This window comes from Trichechus manatus, unplaced genomic scaffold (genome assembly GCF_000243295.1).
Source record: "Trichechus manatus latirostris isolate Lorelei unplaced genomic scaffold, TriManLat1.0 scaffold00165, whole genome shotgun sequence".
NCBI classification, from domain to species: Eukaryota; Metazoa; Chordata; class Mammalia; order Sirenia; family Trichechidae; genus Trichechus; species Trichechus manatus.
Window position 1 is genome coordinate 1,976,440 of NW_004444101.1, and position 15,865 is coordinate 1,992,304.

The 15,865-nt window shown below is 43.8% G+C and overlaps 1 protein-coding gene across 1 annotated transcript in view; it reads right to left on the bottom strand.

Annotated features, from left to right (window-relative positions):
* The window catches only part of RAB17 (RAB17, member RAS oncogene family), a 27,159-nt gene extending 13,415 nt beyond the window's left edge, over positions 1-13,744 (bottom strand). The window contains exon 1 of the mRNA XM_004386463.2: positions 13,731-13,744. The gene's annotated coding sequence lies outside the window, so the exon portion shown is untranslated. The remainder of the gene's footprint in view (positions 1-13,730) is intronic.
* Positions 13,745-15,865: the final 2,121 nt, after the last annotated feature.

Below are 15,865 nucleotides of genomic sequence, written 5' to 3' on the forward strand. Positions count from 1 at the left end.
GTAGCCAGGCACCATCTAGTTCTTCTGGTCTCAGGCTGATGAAGTCTCTGGATTATGTGGCCCTTTCTGTCTCTTGGGCTACTACTTTCCTTGTGTCTTTGGTGTTCTTCATTATCCTTTACTCCAGGTGCTTGGGACCAATTGATGTATTTTAGATGGCCATTTGCAAGCTTTTAAGACCCCAGACCCACTCACCAAAGTTGGATGCAGAAGATTTTCTTAATAAGCTTTGTTATGCCAGTTGACCTAGATGTCCCCTGAAAGCATGGTCCACAGGCCCCTATCCCTGCTACTCTGTCCCTCAAAGTATTTGACTGTATTCAGGAAGCTTTTTAGCTTTAGTTTAGTCTGATTGTGCTGACTTCCCCTGCAGTGTGTGCTGTCCTTCCCTTCACCTAAGATAATTCTTATCTACTATCTAGTTAGTAAATAATCCTCACCCTCCCTCCCCACCCTCGTAACCATCAAAGAATGTTTTCTTCTGTGTTTAAACCTTTTCTTGAGTTCTTATAATGGTGGTCTTATACAATATTTGTCCTTCTGTGACTGACTAAATTCACTCAGCCTAATGACCATTGTGTGGATATACCATAATTCGTTTGTCCATTCGTCTGCTGATGGGCACCTATGTTGTTTCCATCTTTTTGCTATTGTCAACAGTGCTGCAGTGAACATGGGTGTGTATATACCTATTCGTGTGATGGCTCTTATTTCTCTAGGATATATTCCAAGTAGCGGGATAGCTGGATCGTATGGTACTTCTATTTCTAGCTTTTTAAGGAAGTGCAAAATCAATTTCCAAAGTGTTTGTACCATTTTACATTCCCACAAACAGTGTATAAGTGTTCCAGTCTCTCCACAACCTCTCCAGCATTTATTATTTTGTGTTTTTTGGATTAATTTTAGCTTTGTTGGGGTGAGATGATATCTCATGGCAGTTTTGATCTGCATTTCTCTAATGGCTAATGATCGTGAGCATTTCTTCATGTGTCTGTTAGCCACCTGAATATCTTCTTTGGCAAAGTGCCTGTTACTATCCTCAAAGAACCAACTTTTGGTTTTGTTAATACTTTCTATTGTTTTTCTAGTGTCTATTTCATTTATTTCTGCTCTGATCTTTATTATTTCATTTCTTCTGGTGGCTGTGGACTTCTTTTGCTGTTCTTTTTCTATTTGTTCGAGTTGTGTAGCTAATGTTTTGATTTTGTCCCTCTCTTCTTTTTCGATGTGTGCATCGATGGCTATAAATTGACCTCTGAGCACTGCCTTTGCTATGTCCCAAAAGGTTTGGATATGACGTGTTTTCATTCTCATTTGATTTTAGGAATTTTTTTTTATTCCAACTTTGATTTATTTTATCACCCAGTGTTTTTTAAGCAGGATATTATTCAGTTTCCATGTACTTGATTTTTTTCTTTGCTCTTCCTGTTATTAATTTCTACTTTTATGGCACTGTGATCAGAGAAGATACTTTGTATTATCTCAATGTTTGGGATTTTGTTGAGGGTTGGTTTGTGGCCTAAGATGTGGTCTATTCTGGAAAATGTTCCGTGTGCATTGGAAAAGAATGTGTACTTTGCTGCTGTTGGGTGGAGTGTTTTACGTACATATGTCTATGAGATCAAGTTGGTTGATTGTGGCCTTTAGATCTTCTGTATCTTTGTTGAGTTTCTTTCTAGATGTTCTGCCCTTTACCAAGAGTAGTGTGTTGAAGTCTCCTACTATTATTGTGGAACTGTTAATTTCTCTTTTCAGTGCTGTTAGAGTTTGCTTTAAGTATTTTGGAGCCCTGTCACTGGGTGTGTAGATATTTATTATGGTTACGTCTTCATGGTGTCTTCATGGTGGATTGTCCCTTTAATCATTATATAATATCCTTCTTTGTCTTTTATGGTGGATTTTGTTTTAAAATCTGTTTCATCTGAGATTAGTATTGCAATTTCTGCTCTTTTTTGGTTGCTGTTTGCTTGATATATTTTTTCCGTCTTTTGATTTTTAATATATTTATGTCTGTGTGTCTAAAGTGTGTCTCTTATAGATAGCATATTGATGAAACCTGTTTCTTTTATCCATTCTGTCACTCTTTGCCCCTTTATGGGTGCATTTAAGCCATTTACATTCAGTGTGATTATTGATAGGTGTGAGTTTATTGCTGTCATTTTGTAGTGCTTTTTTTTGTGGTGCTGACGTTTTCTTTGTTCCTCTTACTCTCCTGTGCTGAATTTCTTTCGTTTGTGGATCTTTTTTCTGTGTTTTTGTTTGTTTCTTTCTGTAGATTTGTGTTTACTGAGACTTTATGTTTTTCTTCTTTATTTTGATGAGTAGGTTTGTCAACTTTCTTTGTGTTTACCTTGAAATGTACCCCTGTCTTCCTAAGTTTGAATCAGTCTTTTATTGCTTGATATCACCTTGACTTCCTCTCCATTTGAAAGTTCTATTCCCTCTTTTATTGTTCTGACATTGTTGTCATTTACAGATTGACATTTCTGGTTCCCTGTTGTAAATTTTTTAGTTTTGTTTTGTGCTTGAGAGTTCATTACCTAGGTTGGTATCTGGCTGATGCAGTCTTGCATCCTAGATTCAGGATGTTGTCTGATGTTGTTGGTTCTCCAAACGAAGGATTTCTTTTAATAATTCTTCTAAGTTTGGTTTGGTTTTCACATATTCCCTTAATTTCTGTTTATCTGGAAATGTCCTAATACCATCCTTTTTGAGTGAGAGTTTTGTAGGGTATATTATTCTTGGTTGGAAATTTTTTTCTTTCAAGGTTTTATATATGTCGTCCCATTGCCTTCTTGCCTTGCATAGTTTCTACTGAGTAATCAGAGCTTAGTCTTATTGTTTCCCCTCTGTATGTGATTTTTTTTTCTCGAGCTGCTCTCAGGATTCTTACTTTGTCTTAGGTTTTAGTAAGTGTGATTATGATATGTTTTGGTGTTTTTCTTTTGGGGTCTATCCTACATGGGGTTCGTTGAGCTTCTTGGATGGTTGGCTTTTCATCTTTCATGATATTAGGGAAGTTTTCTGTCAGTAAATCTTCAACAGTCCTCTCTGTGTTTTCCATTTTCTCCCCTTTCTGCAACTCTGATCATTTGCAAATTTTTGCTTTTGATTGTATCCCACATCATTCTCAGGGTTTCTTCATTTTTTTCTTTGTTCTTTTCTCTGATTTTTCTTCAAACAAAGTGGTATCCAGGGATTTGTCTTCAATTTTGCTCATCCTGTCTTCCATTGTTTCAAATTTGCTCCTAAAACCTTCCATGGCACTATTTCTGAAATCTTGTTGTTTATCTTTTGAATTTGTAATTGCTGTTTTTGTATGATTTCTAGTTATTTGCTTATTTTGACATTTTGTTCTTGTATTAGTTTCTTGAATTCTTCCATTGTTTTGTCTGTCTTTTCCATGATTTTGTCTATTTTTTCCTTATTTTTGTTTGTGTTTTCCTTCAACTCTTGGAGAGCCCTGAATATTAGAATTTTGAATTCCCTATCAAGTAGTTCCGGTACCTTTTCTTCTACTGGAAGGTGATCTGGCGTTTTATCTTGGATGCTTTCTGGAGCCATCCATCCTGTTTTATTTTATATGTTTTGATATTGTCTGCTGCCTTTGGGACATTAAGGAATATTTTCTTCATTTATTGATAGTAGATTTGTTTGTTTCATCCTGCTTTTTTGTGCTATTCAGTTATGTCTGGGCAGGTGGGCTGGGCGTTCTTTGTTGTTTGCTTCTCTGTGAGCAAGATACTTCTCACAACCTGGTGCAGGTGGGCAAGGCCGGGCACTCAGCCGGTGCTCTGTCTCCTGCTGGGAGCTCTGTGAAGTTGCCTTCCCGTACTCCCTGTCTGTCGCTCTTGGTGGCTGAAAGGTCTGAGATGGCTGTGCTGTGCCTGCTGGCAGGGGACCTCCGCTCCATAGCTCTCCTCGTTCTGTTTTCTGTCAGCCTCCTTCTCCATCCAGTGCTTGGTTGAGTTCTTTTTCCCTCATTTGCTGTTTAGGGTTCTAAGATTGACAATTGTAACTGTTTTACTTAGTTTTTAGGGTCTTTGCTGTGGAGGTACTGTGTGCTGTTTCTGTCCATAATGCCATGTTGGCGCCACCCCATGGCTTCCTATAGCTCATTTCTTTGACTTCCTTTGTCTTTAAATGGCACTTCAGCCTTACTAGTTACAAAGGTTTCAAGAGATAGGACCAGTGCAATGTTGTCCCCGGATCTCTGAGTTCTCCCTGGGGAGGCTGTCAGCACGACCTATGTTCCTTAGAGGTCCTTAAACAAATGCAAAAATATTCAGGGCGCACACATGGCATGCACACTCTGATGTGCCAGGCGGTGCTGGGGTTTCCACAGCCTCCACATGGATGCCCGCACTCCTCTGCCAAACCCTCAGCTCCTGTCACCAGATTATTTCGAGGCAAATCCCAGCCATCCTATTATCTCCTCTGCAACTTTCAGTATTTAGGCACATTTTTTTTCTTTGCTATTTATTTGTTGACAAAATCAGTTTGTTTGTCCTGTAGTTTTTGAATGTTGTTGATCGCATCCCTATGTGGTCATCTAGCACTTTGCTGTGAACCCAGTGTTTTCTGCACACTGGTGGTTCAGAATAGAAATCTGATCAGGTCCAGGTTCAAGCTCCTGACAAGAATGCCTGTGAGTGTGGTGTGCACTCCCCTCTGGAGACAAATGATGTTCAGTTGCTCTGTTGGGACGTTTTTGCTCACTAGTGACTGTTGCCTGGCTCCGCTATTTCATTAAAAACCAAACTCATTGCTGTCAAGTCTATTCTGACTCATGATGATCCCAAGTGTGTAAGAGTGGAACTGCGTCCCAAAGGGTTTTCAATGGCTGACCTTTTGGAAGTAGATTGCCAGGCCTTTCTTCTGAGGCAACTCTGGGTGGATTTGTACCACGATCCTTTCAGTTAGTAGCTGAGTGCATAACCATCTGTGCCATCCAGGGACTCTTAGCACATAATAGGTGCTCAATGAACACCTGGTAAATGAATGAGACGAAACATGGGGCTCTGTGCAAACACAAAGGAGGGTGCATTACCAGCACCCTGTGTTTTAAAATATTTGCCTGAACTGAGGACAATCTCTTGGAGCTTAAGGCAGAATGTGAGGAGCTGAGGGGAGCTGGGTCTCAGCCTGAACTAGCCAAGGACAGATTCTGGGAGCCAAGGGGTCAAGACAAGGGTCAGCCCTGCCCAGCCCTGCCCTGTCTGGCCATCCCAGGACTTCCAGATTCCTCAGACACATAACAGCCCAGCCAGGCAGCAGGAGAAGGGCCATTCTCCTCTCCAACATGCCCAAGACCAATGCAGGATCCACAGCAATTCCTTCCACAGACCCCTTACCCATTGGCAGGAAATTTTGCCTTCTCGGCTCAGCCACCCCTGCCCCTGTGGTGCAGTCTACACAGAGCTGAGAAATGCCTTCTAAAGGCTAAATAGTGTCATGTGTCCACCCCACACAAGTGTGGTTATTGTTAGCTGCCGGATAGTTGGCCCCCAATTCATAGTGACCCCATACACAAGGAACGAAATACTGCCTGGTCCTGCACCATCCCCATGATCAGCTGTGGGTCAGACCATTATGTTCTACAGGGTTTTCATTGGCTGATATTTGGAAGTAGATTGCCAGGCCTTTTTTCCTAGTCTTTCTTATCTAGAAGCTCCTCTGTAACCTGTTCAGTATCATAGCAACTGACAGACAGGTGTTGGCTGCGCATGAGGTACATTGGCTGGGAATTGATCCTGGGTTTCCTGCAAGGAAAGCGAGAATTCTACCACTGAAAAACCATTGCCCCTCTCACCCCACATACAAGTAATGGTTAATAAATAGACAAAGATGTCTGCCATCACAGAGTTTCTGTTCCCTATACCTCTTCCTGTTTGAAAGTATCTGTTTGTAACTGTACGTGAACTTGAATAATTCCTTTACTAATGACATCTCTCTCACTGGCTGAAATCTCTAATGAGATTCCATTTATATAATCACTAAAGTTTTATCTCCTTCCCTGTGCTGTAACTTTTAATGAGAGCAAGGCCTGTATTCGCTGAGTATTTAGTAGGTGCTTATTATGGATTGAATTACTGTTAAGGATTCAATTGTGTCTCTCAAAAAGATATGCTGAGGTTCTAACTCCTGGTATCTGTGAATGTGACCTTGTTTGGAAATAGGGTCTTTGTAGACAGAATGAGTTAGCATGAGGTTGAGTTAACAGGAGGTTATGTTAGAGTAGGGTGGGACCTGATCCAATACGACTGGTGTCGTTATAAAAAGAAATGAGACACACAGAGAGACTCAGAGGGAAGACAACATCTGACAATGGGGGCAGAGATTGGAGATCTCCTGCAGCCGCAAGCCTGGGGCCACTGGAGCTGGAGAGACAAGAAAGGCTCTTTCCCTAGAGGCTTCAGAGAGAAGATGGCCCTGCCCACACCCTGAATTAGGACCTCTCTAGCCTCCAGATCCTTCTTCTTGGTTTCCAGCTCTCACATTCCAATCACCAGTAATTATCAATGCATCTTGATTGCATGCTTGATCAATTTCAGACTGCAGAAGTTGGTAAAAATTCTTCAGTTTCTTCATCTTTGGCCTTAGTGGTTGATGCGCAAAATTGAATAATAGGTATGTTAACTGGTCTTCCTTGTAGATGTATGGATGTTATCCTATGGCTGACAGCATTATACTTCAGTTTAGATCTTGAAATGTTCTTTCTGAGGATGAATGCAACGCCATTCCTCTTCAGTTTGTCATTCCTGGCATAGTAGACCGTATGATTGTCTGATTCAGAATGGCCAATACCAGTCCATTTCAGCTCACTAATGCCTAGGATATCGATTTTACACAATCCGTTTCATTTTTGACGACTTCCAATTTTCCCAGGTTCATACTTTGTACATTCCACGTTCCAATTATTAATGGATATTTGCTGCTGTCATTGGAATGTGAAAGTTGGAAACCAAGAAGAAGGATCAGTAGTTGGAAAATATGGCCTTGGTGATAGAAACAACGCCAGAGATTGCATGATAGAATTTTGCAAGACCAATGACTTCTTCATTGCAAATACCTTTTTTCAACAACATAAATGGTGATTATACAAGTGGACCTCACCAGATGGATTACACAGGAATCAAATCAACTATATCTGTGGAAAGAGATGATGGAAAAGCTCAGTATCATCAGTTAGAACAAGGCCAGGGACTGACTGTGGAACAGACCATCAATTGTTCATATGCAAGTTCAAGCTGAAGCTGAAGAAAATTAAAACAAGTCCACAGGAGCTAAAATATGACCTTGAGTATATCCTACCTGGATTTAGAGACCATCTCAAAAGTAGATTTTACGCATTGAACATTAATGACCGAAGACCAGACAAGTTGTGGGATGACATCAAGGACATCATACATAAAGAAAGCAAAATGTCATTAAAAAGTCCATAAATGAAAAAAAAAAAAAGACCAAAATGGATTTCAGAACAGACTCTGAAACTTGCTCTTGTATGTAGGGCAGCTAAAGTGAATAGAAGAAATGATGACGTAAAAGATCTGAACAGAAGATTTCAAAGGGCAGCTGGAGAAGATAAAAGTAAAACATTATAATGAAATGTGCAAAGACTTAGAGTTAGAAAACCAAAAGGGAAGAACATGCTTGGAATTTCTCAAGCTGAAAGAACTGAAGAAAAAATTCAAACCTCAAGTTGCAATACTGAAGGATTCTACCGGCAAAAAATTGAACGATGCAGGAGGCATCAAAAGAAGATGGAAGGAATACACAGAGTCACTATACCATAAAGAACTGGTCGGTGTTCAACTATTTCAGGAAGTAGCATATGACCAAGAACCAATGGTATTGAAGGAAGAAGTCCAAGCTGTACTGAAGGCATTGGTGAAAACAGACTCCAGGAATTGACAGAATACCAATTGAGATATTTGAACAAATGGATGTAGAGCTGGAGGCTCTCACTCATCTATGTTAAGAAAGTTGGAAGACAGCTACCTGACCAACCAACTGGAAGAGATCCATATTTGTTCCCATTCCAAATAAATGTGATCCAACAGAATGCAGAAATTATTGAACAATTTCATTAATATCACACACAAGTAAAGTTTTGATGAAGATCATTCAAAAGCAGTTATAGCAGTACATTGAGAGGGAACTGCCAAAAATTCAAGCTGGGTTCAGAAAAGGACGTGGAATGAGGGATATCATTGCTGATGTCAGATGGATCTTGGCTGAAAGCAGAGAATACCAGAAATATGTTTATCTGTGTTTTATTGACTATGCAAAGGCATTCCACTGTGTGGATCATAATAAATTATGGATAACATTGCGAAGAAGGGGAATTCCAGAACACCTCATTGTGCTCATGAAGAACTTGTACGTAGTCCAAGAGGCAGTCATTTGAACAGAACAAGGGGATACTGCATGGTTTAAAATCAGGAAAGGTGTGCGTCATGGTTGCATCCTTTCACCTTATTTATTCAATCTGTATGCTAAGCAAATAATCAGAGAAACTGGATTATATGAAGAGGTATACAGCATCAGGAGTGGAGGAAGACTCTAACAACCTGCGATATGCAGATGACACAACCTTGCTTGCTGAAAGCAAAGAGGACTTGAAGCACTTACTGAAGAAGATCAAAGACTACAGCCTTCAGTATGGATTACACCTCAACATAAAGAAAACAAAAATCCTCATAGCTGGACCAATAAGCAACATCATGATAAATGGAGAAAATCTTGAAGTTGTCAAGAATTTTGTTTTACTTGGATCCACGTTGGATCAACGCCTGTGGAAGTAGCAGTCAAGAAATCAAATTACATATTTTATTGGGCAAATCTGCTGCAAAAGATCCCTCTAAAGTGTTAAAATAAATAAATAAAAAGATGTCGCTTTGAAGACTAAGGTGTGCCTGACCCAAGCCCTGATATTTTCAATTGCCTCATATGCATGTGAAAGCTGGACAATGAATAAGAAAGATCAAAGAAGTACTGATACCTTTAAATTATGGTGTTGTTGAAGAATATTGAATATACCATGGACTGCAGAAGAATAAACAAATCTGTCTTAGAAGAAGTACAGCCAGAACCCTCCTTAGAAGCAAGGATGGCAAGGCTTCGTCTCATGTACTTTGGACATGTTATCAGGAGGCACCAGTCCCTGAAGGACATCATGCTTGGTAAAGTAAAGGGTCAGTGAAAGAGAGGAAGACCCTCAATGAAATGGATTGACACAGCGGCTGCAACAAGGGGCTCAAACACAGCAAGGATTGTGAGGATGACGCAGGACCGGGCAGTGTTTCGTTCTGTTGTACAGAGGGTCGCCTGCACTGGGTCTGACTTGACAGCACCTAACGACAGCGACAGCCTCCAGAACTGTGAGTGAATGAATTCTGTGGTTTGAAGCCACTCCGTCTGTGATAATTTGTACGGCAACCCTAGGCAAACTCATTCAATGACTATTTCATGAGCCAATGAATGAGGGAACGGCTCAGCAGGAAGCCGTAACTAGACAGGCGTGCTGTTTCCATCGTGTGGTTTTACTGTCTGTCGAGCCCCAGCCGCCCGTCAAGCAGTAAGCTGGGGCACCTGCAGAAGGGGGAACAGAGAAGATCCTCCAGGGCACACTGAAAACGCTTCACACCGGCCACTCAGCTCCAGGTGACCAAGGAAACTACACCTCAAGGCCAAGGCTGCTCAAGGTGGACTGAGTAGAGGGGCCTGGACTGACCAGGCCTAGTGGACAGGCCACCTCCATGGGGCGGATGGGCCAAGCCTGGCAAGGTGCTCACAGAACCTCCTGGTGCAGGTGACCAAGAAGCTCGAGGGTCCTGGCGTCACCCCATCCTTCAGAGAGGCCCAGCAGTTGCTCTATGACAAAGCCACAAGATTAACTCCACAGCCCACTGTCCCCAAGCCCGACGGGATTCACTGGGCTCTATCATCATTTCAGAAAGTAGACAAGGGCAGGGCCCGCTTTACACATAAGAACAGCGTCACAACACGCCTGACGCAGGAACCCCAGCGACTCAGACTCACTGGAAAAAGATGATCACTTCAGTAGGAAGTCTAAACTTGCAAAGGAGTCCTGATGGCACAATGGTTAAGCACTTAGCTGCTAACTGAAATGGTGGTGGTTCGAACCCACCCAGCAGCTCTGAGGGAGAAAGGCCTGGCGATCTTCTCTCATAAAGATTACAGTCTAGAAAACCCTATGGGGCACTTCCACTCTATTCTGTAGGGTTGCTATGAGTCGGAATCAACTGGATGGCACCTAACAACTAAAGCAACAACCAAATTTGTAAACTATTTTTGAGAATGGAGTTTCTGAACTTTCCAGGCCATCCCAGCCTAACGCCTTGTTTCTTATGAGAAGTGCTTAAGACATCTTGCTGGGAGAAAAGATCCATTGATTTGTACAGTAATTTTACATCAAGAGAAAGTTATAAGATGCCTAACAGCAATGCATCCTCAAGTAGTTAAAGATACCCCTTCAAGTTTTCTTTGCTATTTATTTGCACAGAGTTCCTGGATGCTGTAAGCGATAAATGAGCTAGGCTGCTAACCGAAAGGTTGGAGGTTTGAGTCCACCCAGAGGCACTTTGGAAGAAAGGCCTGGCGATCTACTTCCAAAAAGTCAGCCACTGACTGTGGGGACCATGGTCTCAGGGAACATCTAGTTCAATTGGCATGACACAGCTTATAAAGACAATGCTCTACATTCTACCTAGGTGAGTAGTGTCTGGGGTCTTAAAAGGCTGTGAGCGGCCATCTAAGATACTCCACTGGTCTCATCCCTTCGGGAGTAAGGGAGAATGAAGAGAACAGGATACAAGGAAAAGATTAGTCCGAAGGACTAATTGTCCACAGCTACCAAGGCCTCCACAAGACTGAGTCCAGTACAGCTAGATGGTGCCCAGCTACCACCACTGACTACTCTCACCAGGATCACAACAGAGGGTTCTGGACAGAGCTGGAGAAGGATGTAGAGCATAATTAAAACTCACAAAAAAAAGATCGGATTGACTGGCCTAAAGGAGACTGGAGAAACCTCGAGAGTATGGCCCACAGACACCCTTTTAGCTCACTGGTGAAGTTACCTCTGAGGTTCACTGTTCAGCCTGGGAGTGGACAGCCCCATAAAACCAAATGAGACTAATGAGGTACAGGAGTCCAGTGACAAGGGCCAGAAGGCAGAAGGGGACAAGGAAGCTGGTGATAGGGAACCCAAGGTTGAGTAAGGATATTGTTGATGTGTTGTGAGATTGTTAACCATTGTCATAGGGCAACATGTGTAGTAACTGTTAAATGAGAAACTATTTTGTTCTGTAAGCCTTCATCTTAAGTGAGAATAACAGCACAACTGGAAGAGCGTAGTCAGTGTCACTGAACAGTGCATGTAGAAATTTTTGAAATGGTGTATCTTTGGCTATGTGTATTTTCACCAAAAGAAAGGTTGGAGAAGTTAGAGGGTTGATATGTTGTGGGGTTGTTAACTTATGTCATAAAACAACATGTGTACTACTGTTTCATGAGAAACTATTTGTTCTGTAAGCCTTCACCTGAAATACAGTAAAAAATTAAAAAAAAAAAAAAAAAATAAAGTACAACAACCAAAAAGAAAAGTCAGCCACTGAAAACCCTATGAAACATAGTTCTACTCTGACACACAGGGGGTCACCATGAGTCAGAATCGACTTGGCAGCCACTGGTTGGTTACTTATTTGCAGAGACTGGTAAATCCTTTAAGTCAAGAAAATCTTTAGCCCAAAATATGTCTGAATTAACCTAAATAAGTGGAATATGAATGAATGTGCTATTACTCTGACCCCAGATACCAGCATTTGATTCCTTCAGTGATACATCTCTTGGTTTAAAAAGTAATATTTTACCATAAATACAGACACACAATTGTTGAGACGGAAAAAAAGAGAAATTACTCACAACCGCACACGCCTAATAACCACGAATGATATTTTTCCGATGTTCTCCCAGTTTTTCCCCTATGAATCTTAAAAACAAACAAACCAAAACCCATAGTTTTAAAAGAAAATTATTGTATCCTGTCTTCTAAAAAAAAAAAAATTAATATAGTATCAAAGGCAGTTTTCCACATTGCTATTTATGCTTCAAAAACGTATTTAACGGCCACATAACATTCCAATGTTATCCCAATTTGCTGAGTCATTTCCCTACTACTGGATTTTTCCTTGGTTTTAATTTTTTCTCTGTTACGGATAAGGCTGCTCTAAACATTTACGTTTAACTTTTTGTGTGATTATACGTTGTAGCTTTCAATAATCAGAGGCTGGCGCCTTCTATTCAGAGAGAAAATTCCTAAGGGGACATCTGACGGGGCCTCGAGAATTTAATCAAGATAGTGGGGTCTGGAGTCTTTCTAAAGGCAAAGGAATATCAGAGTTTTCAAGACGACGGGGCTGCCCTCTCCACCCATCCTCATTGGGGCTTTTCCATTTCTTACAGCCTCGTCTCCTTTCCCGCAGGGAGACAGGAAGGAGAGCAAACACCTACTACTCTGGTTTTTGTTTGTTTTCCTTTGGGCAATTCTGGGAAGGTTCCGGTTTGATGAGACTGTTCCTGCGTGTTATTCTTGCCCAGGCTCGTAAAGAACGCGAGATTGCCACATGGTGCTTGTTCAGAACTTTTAGTCCCTTTCAGAAACAGTGTATGTAGCCACTGGATACAGAGAAATATATATGAAAAATATAGAGATAGATTCCGAGAGGGGGTCTCACAAGGAAGTCTGGCAAGCTCACTAGACAACAACAAACAGTTTTAATTGAGCAGTTTGATCCCAGTTGTCGGGGATTCCCTCCCAGGCATCTTCTTTACCAGCGGTTTCACCTTTAGGCTTCTCAGGAGATTCTCCTGAGGCCTGCACACCCTTAAATAAGAATGTCCTCCGGAAGCCTGACCTAATGCCACTGGGGATCCAAACAAGGCCCTTCTGACCCACGAGTACACCACCCCTCTGCCCCTTGCTTTGCCCCTTTGACAGTGCACACACGGGCACATTCGAACACACAGGCACACGCACACCACATATACTATGGACACACACAGCACACACTCCACACACACCACACATAGTACACACACACAGCACACACTCCACACACACACCACACACACGCCACACACACACCACACACACCACACATAGTACACACACACAGCACACACGCCACACACACACGCACCATGCACTACACACACCACACGGCACACACACAGAACACACACACCACACAGCATAGGCACACACACCATACACCACACACACACACCACACACACACACACTCTTTCTCCCTCTACAAAGTACTCAGAAGTTTAAACAATGACTCACGAGTCCCAGGCCGGTCACAGCCAGCCCGCCATCACCGGATCCTACAGGGCTGCCACCTGTCCTGTCCTCCCTCCTCCTGTCGTGGGAAAGGCTGGCTTCCCCAGGAGGTGCAGTGGACGGGACTCTGCTCCACCCGCAAACAGAGCCCAGGGCAGGGAAGTCAGAGCGGCCTTGGCCTCAGGCAGGTGGGTGAGCAGCCGCCCGCCCAGGACAGGCCTCTGCCCTCCCCATCCGGCCCGGGGGCAAGGTCCAGCTGAGGTCACGCGGTCACATAGGACTGGGCAGGGCCCAGCAGGAGGCCGGGCCGTAAAGCAGCCAAGAAAGTCACCTGGAGCCACCAGAAGTCATGGGCTCACCTGTGCAGCGCCTTTTGCCGCTCTGTCCCCACCTCCGAGTGTCTCAGCTCTGGCACAGGGCCTCCCCTCCCCCCCCGGAGCTGTGGTGAACCTCTGTTGTATCTGAAACAAACAGCCCAGAGGACAAAACAGCATTTCAGTCAGATAAATTAATTCCTTCCGCAAACAGTGGCCGGCCAACTCCTGCAACCCACACCAGATCTGGAGGTCACCCTCGTCCAGGCCCAGACAGGGGATCAGACAGGGGGTCCCTGCTGGTGCCACCTGGGGAAGGGTGCATTTTTCTAATGTCCTCTCCACGCTTTGTCACCCCCAGCCCTTCCTTGAAGTCTCAGCCACTGGGTGCCACTGTGGGGGGAGGTGGCAGGAGAGGGGAAGGGGTCATCCTCCTTGTCCTCGAATTCTTCACGGGACCCTAGGCCTGGAATTCCCCATCTGGTGGTGATGGAACAGCGTCTTCGAGATGAGACTTCAGAGTCTCCGAGCACGACCTGGTGGTGGTGTGGCCAGAGACAGAGGTGGAAACATGTCAGCTGTGAACCCAGACGGCAAAATCCGTTTTCCTTACGTTCTCTTAGCCAGTTAAAAATGGTTGCCGTCAAGTCTGACTCATGGCAACCTCGCGTGCGTCCGCTTGTGCTCCACAGCGTTTTCACTGACTGATTTTTGACAGGTAGATTGCCAGGCCTTTCTTCCAAGGCACCTATGGGTGGACTGCAACCTCCAACCTTCCCGTTAGCAGCCGAGCATGTTAACCATTTGCACCACCCAGGGACTCTGTATCAACATTTGTTGTTGTTCTGCGTTGCCGTCAAATCTATTCTGACTCATAGCGAGCCCGTGTGGGTCAGAGTAGAACTGCTCTATAGGGTTTTATTGGTGGTAATCTTAAAGGAAGCAGATCGCCAGGCCTTTCTTCCATGGAGCCACTGGGTGGGTTCAAACCATCATCCTTTAGGTTAGCAGTCCAGCGCAAACCATTTGCACCACCCATAGTCCATTAGTAGGTTCGGAGGGAAGGAGGTGCGGAGCTGGGCCAGGGGCCACCCTGCCACAGCGTCACATTGACACCTTTTAGTCAGCTCACCTATACAGCGTGTACGCTCATGTGCACATATTCAGCTTCCAACAGAACTGCAGGGCTGGAGTCTACTCGGATCCACAATCAACGCCCGTGGGAGCCACAGTCAAGGAATCAAACGGCATATTGCATTGGACAAATCTGCTGCCAAAGATCTCTTTCAAGTGTTAAAAAGCAAAGATGTCACTTTGAAGTCTAAGGTGCACCTAACCCAAGCCATGGGGTTTTCAATGGCCTCATATGCATGTGAAAGCTGGACAATGAATAAGGAAGACTGAAGAAGAATTAATGAATTTGAATTGTGGTGTTGGCGAAGAATATTGAATATACCATGGTCTGCCAGGAGAATGAACAAGTCTGTCTTGGAAGAAGTACAGCCAGAATGCTCCTTAGAAGTGAGGACGGCGAGACTTCATTTCACATACTTTGAATGTTATCAGGAGGGACCATTCCCTGGAGAAGGACATCATGCTTGGTAGAGCAGAGGGTCAGCAAAAAAGAGGAAGCCCCTCAAAGAGATGGACTGACACGGTGGCTCAACAATGGGCTCGCACACTTACTGTCGTGAGGATGCTGCAGGATCAGACAACTGCCGTCCATGGACTGCCCACGAGTAGAAACCGCCCTGACAGCACCAGAGACAACAAGCAGGGCTAGCCAGCCTCTGGGCATTACGGGATTGAGCTTCCCCCGGGTCTGAACTATCTACAACACCCCTGCCCGCTGATTTTTCAGTCTCTGCTCAAATATCTACAGGGAAATGCTGGGGCTTATCTGCTCCCCAAGACGGCCATTCCATTGGCTTCCTTTCCATCTCAGCCGCCTTTCGTGACTTCCCTAGAGATCCTAGAAGCGGTTAGCAGGGCTTATGGCCGACACTGCCAACTGCCCACCCCGGATCCGTGCCCCTCAATTCCTTACAGAGGCCCCCAATGTTGTTCCCACAGTGAATGCCTCCACATCTTTCTAGCAATAGTGGCCAAGGAACCCCACTCCAGTGGAGTTACTAGGGTTGGTGTCACCCAGTGCTATAACTCACGTGTCATCCACCCCT